This window comes from Adiantum capillus-veneris, chromosome 20 (genome assembly GCF_014529385.1).
Source record: "Adiantum capillus-veneris isolate H3 chromosome 20, ASM1452938v2, whole genome shotgun sequence".
Classification (NCBI taxonomy): domain Eukaryota; kingdom Viridiplantae; phylum Streptophyta; class Polypodiopsida; order Polypodiales; family Pteridaceae; genus Adiantum; species Adiantum capillus-veneris.
In genome coordinates, this window is record NC_140950.1 from 94,222,441 (window position 1) to 94,228,440 (window position 6,000).

At 40.9% G+C, this 6,000-nt stretch overlaps 1 pseudogene; it reads left to right on the top strand.

Moving 5' to 3' along the window:
- The window catches only part of LOC147432921 (uncharacterized), a 58,627-nt pseudogene extending 52,832 nt beyond the window's left edge, over positions 1–5,795 (top strand).
- The last annotated feature ends 205 nt before the right edge of the window (positions 5,796–6,000 follow it).

Consider the following 6,000-nt stretch of genomic DNA (forward strand, 5'->3'; position numbering starts at 1 on the left):
GCTTGCCAAATACCCTAATCTAATTCCAGTTGGGTGGATACACAATGCCATGACCAAGGCCAAGGCACAAGGAAAACAAATAAGCCCTAAAGAATGGGAGTACGCGCGAGGATGTATACCAAGGGTAATATACTCAATGTGTTTAGTGTGTGTGTGTGTGTGTGTGTGTGTGTGTGTGCGAGTGTGTGTGTGTGTATGTGTGCGAGTGTGTGTATGTGGGTGTGTGTGTGTGTATGTGTGTCACCTCTCTCTCTCTCTCTCTCTCATCTATCTTGATTGGTTTTTGCAAGCCTTCACATTCAACTCTATGTGGTGCGAAGGACGTCATTTTCAAACCCGCAAGATAGATGAGCATCGAACCACTCACCATAGTGGAGTTATGGGCAACTTTGACACGACAACACAAGAGGTGAGGGAATGTGGAACAATAGAGAGGATAATCAAAGTGGATTTCAGAACATTTCACAAATATCTCTTTGACTGCCAATGGTTTGTGGGTGAGGTTAAGAGACATGAGAATGGACTCTATATGGTAGACTCCGGGCAATTTCATCGCAGGAAGACCGACAACTTGGTGCAACCTAGTAGTTGTGAGCAGGTTAAGTCCATGTGCAACTCACTAAAACATTATATGATACATACAAAACTACATTCATGTTGTTGTTTGCTCTATGACCTACATGTGTTTTATGTGCCTTGTATGTATCGAAGATGACTATGGTATGTTATTCCAGTCACACCACGGAGCAGATCTATCTTTGCAGATATGAACATAGAGACTTTGGCAGATCCCACCATACCATCTCAAGAAGACGCCAATGACGATGATGCAGTTTAGGTCGAGGAGAACCAACCATTTCCAATAACCAACCATAGTGAGGAGGAGGACGAGGATGGAGAGGATGATGATGATTCAATAGGAGAGGCTGTAGAGGATAATCAATAGATTTATTTGTTGATTTAGCTACCATGGGGTTGGACATGGATGTAAGCACTTGTAGAGATCTCTTGGAGGATGAAAATTAATAAATATCTTTTGGATTTTGACTTCTTTATCTACTTATGCTGTACAAAAGGGCTATTTGTTTATGAACGCAATACAATACAATTTTGATCATCATTCGTTTGCCATTTCCATATGAATGCATAGTTGATATAAGATTTTGAGGTGGAAACAAAATATTTTTGTTTATAGAATCTCATGGAGTACAAATGAGTAGAGTAGGAGAATCATACCAATAGATGAGGCAAGCAAAGAGAAGAGAGGTACTAAAAATCCCAATGAGAATGGGATTTCTTACACTCCGTGCAAAAAGGGGGTGACAATACAATTTTGATCATCGTTCGCTTGCCATTTCCATATGAATGCATAGTTGACATAAGATTTTGAGGTGGAAACAAAATATTTTTTGATATAGAATCTCATGGAGTACAAATGAGTAGAGTAGGAGAATCATACCAATAGATGAGGCAAGCAAAGAGAAGAGAGGTACTAAAAATCCCAATGAGAATGGGATTTCTTACACTCCATGCACAAAGAGGGTACCAATTTCTGAAAAGTAACAAAATAGAACAGGATTTATAGAAAGGGAAAAGTGGGAGAGGAATGGGCCACGTGGATTCTCTTTTTCTGTTGCGGTAATCTGGGCGGTTATTATTGCGGTAATAAATGCGGTAATGCTCGCGGAAAATTCGAAAAACGCGTCGACGGGTCTGCACCATACAATCTCTCTCTTTCTTGAATCTCTCTCTCTCCTCTTATGCGGTAATGTTGTGCGGTAACAACAACATTCTCCCATAGTGAATAAAGAAAGAACCTTTTCTCTCTCTATAAAATATATTTTTAGTGACATAATTAAGCTAATATCTAATTCTCTCAAGAAGAAATTTAATCTTCAAGGATAATTCTATCATAAACAAGGGAGTTTATTTTGTAAGAGGATTCTCATTCTAAGTAAGATTATCCCCTCCTTACCAGTTGGAAAACCCCAAATCCTTAAACCTCTCCTAGAGCTACATAATTACTTCTCTCCACGTTAGCAAAGTATGCAGAAATCCCTTCTTAAAGAAGAATTTTTTAATCATTCATACACTATTACATGAGCATTTTTCACTACACTAGCATGTCCACTCTTAGGAACTTCACAATTTTTTTTCGCGTACACCACCATGTATGGAAGGATTTCACTCTTGCATAAGCACTCAAAGGAAGTTTCTTGATTATTTGTCTCAAGATTGCAAGTTGGCGCATTCCAAAGTTTTGTGTTTACCACACATAGATCACACCAAAGCAAAACTCATTGTAGAAAGCATATGTATTGTTCATTTCAAGTTTGTCTACTTTCAAGTTTTTATTGCAAATTCAAAGAGGGAAGTAAGGGGATAGCTTCACGGAAGTGATGCCCATGTTTCTTGAACATAAAACTTTCATTGCTTCCATGGAGATGCCCCATGGATGGCAATTAATACAAAGAAAACATATAGGATTCGTTTATGACGGGTTTAACTTGAAACTTACGTCGAGACAAAACCTTAAACTTTCAAGAGACTCATTGTTTTCTTAAGATCTTGTTTTGGTAGACATTAAAAGAAAATAGGAAATAAAGGATTATAACTCAAGGAACTCACTCTAAATTTCAACTAGGATTAAAACTTTATCGAGAAGATTTCATGTGGATAGCCCTAGTATAACATAGAAGATTTAAGTGTGAACTTTGTCTTACATTTTTGGAAAAGGCCAGGGCAGGTGTTTACCTATGGGATGCAATGAGGGATTGTCCTTTTTGGCTAGGACTGATAACCGTTGGTCTATTTTTTAAGCTTGGATTCATTCATTGCCCTAGTAATGGGATTGAATGGGAGTGAGTCCGCCGGTCGTATGGTGAGACCCGCGGATGCATCTGGAAATCGGCCTAGTACGGGTTAGGCCTGATGCCAACGGGAAAACAAGGAAAGAAAATGGATCATGATAAGGGAAGAGGATGTAATTTAATTAAGGAACTCTTCAAATTATTTGGTAAAAAGGAACCTTGGAAAGGCTAGTAACCTAAATGGGCTATCCCGCAATTGTCCTCAACAGCCGGACCTTTGCTCTTCTTCTCGGATTATTGATTTAAAAAGAACCTAGAGTAGATTGTTTTTTTGTAAGCCTTTCCCACACAAGATAAAGAAAAATAAGAATTGGAGATTGTGGCAAGGCGCCGCCTCCACTCGTGGGGCAGAGGTACCTGAGTCTTGGGACGAGGATAGGGATATTCCTGGAGAAGTATATGTGATTGCTTGAGAGATAACTAGATGACTTTAATAATACTAAAGAAAAAAGGAAATAAAATATTCTTTTAAAAAAAGGAAAAAGGTGGGAATGATCTGATAAATGCACACTTGCAAGGCTATGCAACAGTTTGCATGCTGCTTTCAAATTCTTGAAAATGTATTCTTGGTTTGACATGTTTGAAATATTGTTTTCTGGTATCATAGTACTACCTCAAAAAGATGAACGGTTTGGTGGGTGGATGGATTCTGGAGGTTTAATTTGTTGGCGGGAAAGTTGAACCCAATTTTATGTTGTCCATTAAGATAAGTCAAAAACGAAAAAAGGGATTCCAATCTAGGGAGTGAGGATCAAACTTGGAAACAAGGGCTTTGTGTAGCTATTAGATACAGTCATCTTAGGGAAGCGCTCTGACGGTTGTGCTCGGCCATAACCAAGAAAAAGCATCAGTGTCCTTGAATCAAGATAAACTAGAGAACACCCACGAGTTGACCTTGGAAGGTTGAGTTCACATTTATTCTGATGACTTCAACTAGAAATTTCAAAGCGTTAAGGAAAGATATTTCAGGGTTAAGGATTTCGTAAGAGAAAAGTGAATGTTATCACCCCCTTGAGTTGGCATTAAAGAGCGGGAGGAGTCATGTCTTGGTGTCGATCTCAAGCGGGAGGGATGTCAAGATCCGTGGTGTATCCATTTGGAGATGGTTCATTCACGGTCCCTGGCATGGCCCTCATAGGCTAGATGAGTGTCTAAGCCTCATATGCATCGAGATGGAGTTCCCCCTTGATCCTACACTAGAACCTACAGATGACAAGCTGCTTCCATTGGGGGACTCTATTGCTGACACAATTGCGTTGGTGACAATGGATATTCTCAATGCAGAGTGAGTCAAATCATGGACAAGGAGTTTGTTGCAACACAAGTCAGGGTTGTGGCCAACCAAACTCCTATTTGCCTCGACTCGCCTGGTTTGCACAGCCCTTGCAAAGTTGATGAGAGCAAATCCTCTATCAACCTTGAAGCCACACCAACTATGGATGATGAGGATAAGCAACAAGAGGTAATTATAAGCATCTTGTAGGTTGATATTTCTACCTTTCTTCTTTGCATTTAGTTAATTCCAATTTTGTAGGATGTTTTGGATATAGACCTGTGGGCTAGCTGGTTTTAGGGGGGGGGGGGGGGGGGGGGGGGGGGTATTTGGGCCTCAGCAGTCCTTGCACACTACTTTGGCAAACTACCAATGCAATATTTCTCCCCTAATGGCCATTTTGTTTTGTGGGTGCTTAAGGACGCTAGTAAACTCCTATGCTTAGCCACCATCCCTCAAACAACCCATGTAATTATTCTGGTGAAAAAATCCCTTGCAATTGCCACTTTTGGTATTGGTTTTTGCGGCAAGGTCATGACATGCATAGCACTTAGTCAAGCCCGGGGGTTGACAGTGCCCAAGCCATAGCTAGCTCTGTGCCTACATACATCCTACCCAATGATGAAGAACGTCGTAGAGATATCACAAAGTGCCTCCTATCAAAAGATAGTTAAGCCTAACGTACAACCTTTTTGATGAAAACCATCTCACTCTTGTCCATAATCTACATCTCACTCTTGTCCATAATCCATTGCAACTTTAGGTTACTGTTTTGATCATATTCAGTGACCATGTAATTTGTAGAAACTTTACCTTTAATGATAAAGAAAACTTGTTTCCAATACAAGGGTTAGTTACAAAAAGGTTTGACATCAGAATATATCACTCATGCCTAAGGCGATGTCCTAGTTGCATGTCATTGGTTGTGGTTGTGACACGCGTAGCATGGACAACACATAAGAACGTGTCCTCAAAGAGTGACCAAATAAGCCTCTGCAGCCTCCAGAATTGATTTGAGGGCAACAGCAGACATCCCAAGCTCTGTGTTGTACCTTTGTAGCACCTCTCTACATGTTCATGTAAATGATGCCTTTCTGATAAGCAGGTCCGTCATCTTCTAGCAATGCCATATTTCAGCAAACGCTCTACAAAAGCGTCGTTCTCTTTGAGGTCATTGTTGTGGGGACCTCTGAGCTCCTTGTGGACGTACTCTTTGCGGTTTCTTGTAGAATTTCTACTTGCAGCAGCGCTTGGGAGGTGGATCAAGGGCATCTTCCTCTGGATCATAATCTTCATCATTGATGTTGCACTCATCATTGTTGGGTGGAACAGAAGGCATGGCACCCATCCCCCTAGGAAGTGACTTGCCGGCCACAATTTGGTAACCTGGGCCCAATGGTCTCATGCCCATCCTTCCTGGCAACGTCTTTCCTCTCACCCTATGATTCACTTGGGATGTCCTCCCCTTCCCACGACGGATGTGTCCATCTCTTTGGTTCAAGGTCAGCTAGCTTTTCTGCTTGCCACTTTGTACGCATCTTCTACATCCTATGAACCTCATTGGTGTTTTGGTTTTCCTTTGTAGTTTGTTTGCTCCTTGCCATCTAGAAATTTTATTTGGGTATGTCCTTAGAGCTTGTGGTATTCGGTGAGGGAGGGAGCGTTTTGTGTGTGTGTGTGTGTGTGTGGGGAGGGGGGGGGGGGGTTCCCTCCTTATATAGAGTGGCCATATAAGGGTGGGTTCACACGATGGAAAAGAACCGCTAAAAATAATCTTTTGAAGTACAAAACCACATGAAAGTAGAGAACTATTAAAACACACAAAGCTAAACGTCTACTTGAACAATTGTATGAACA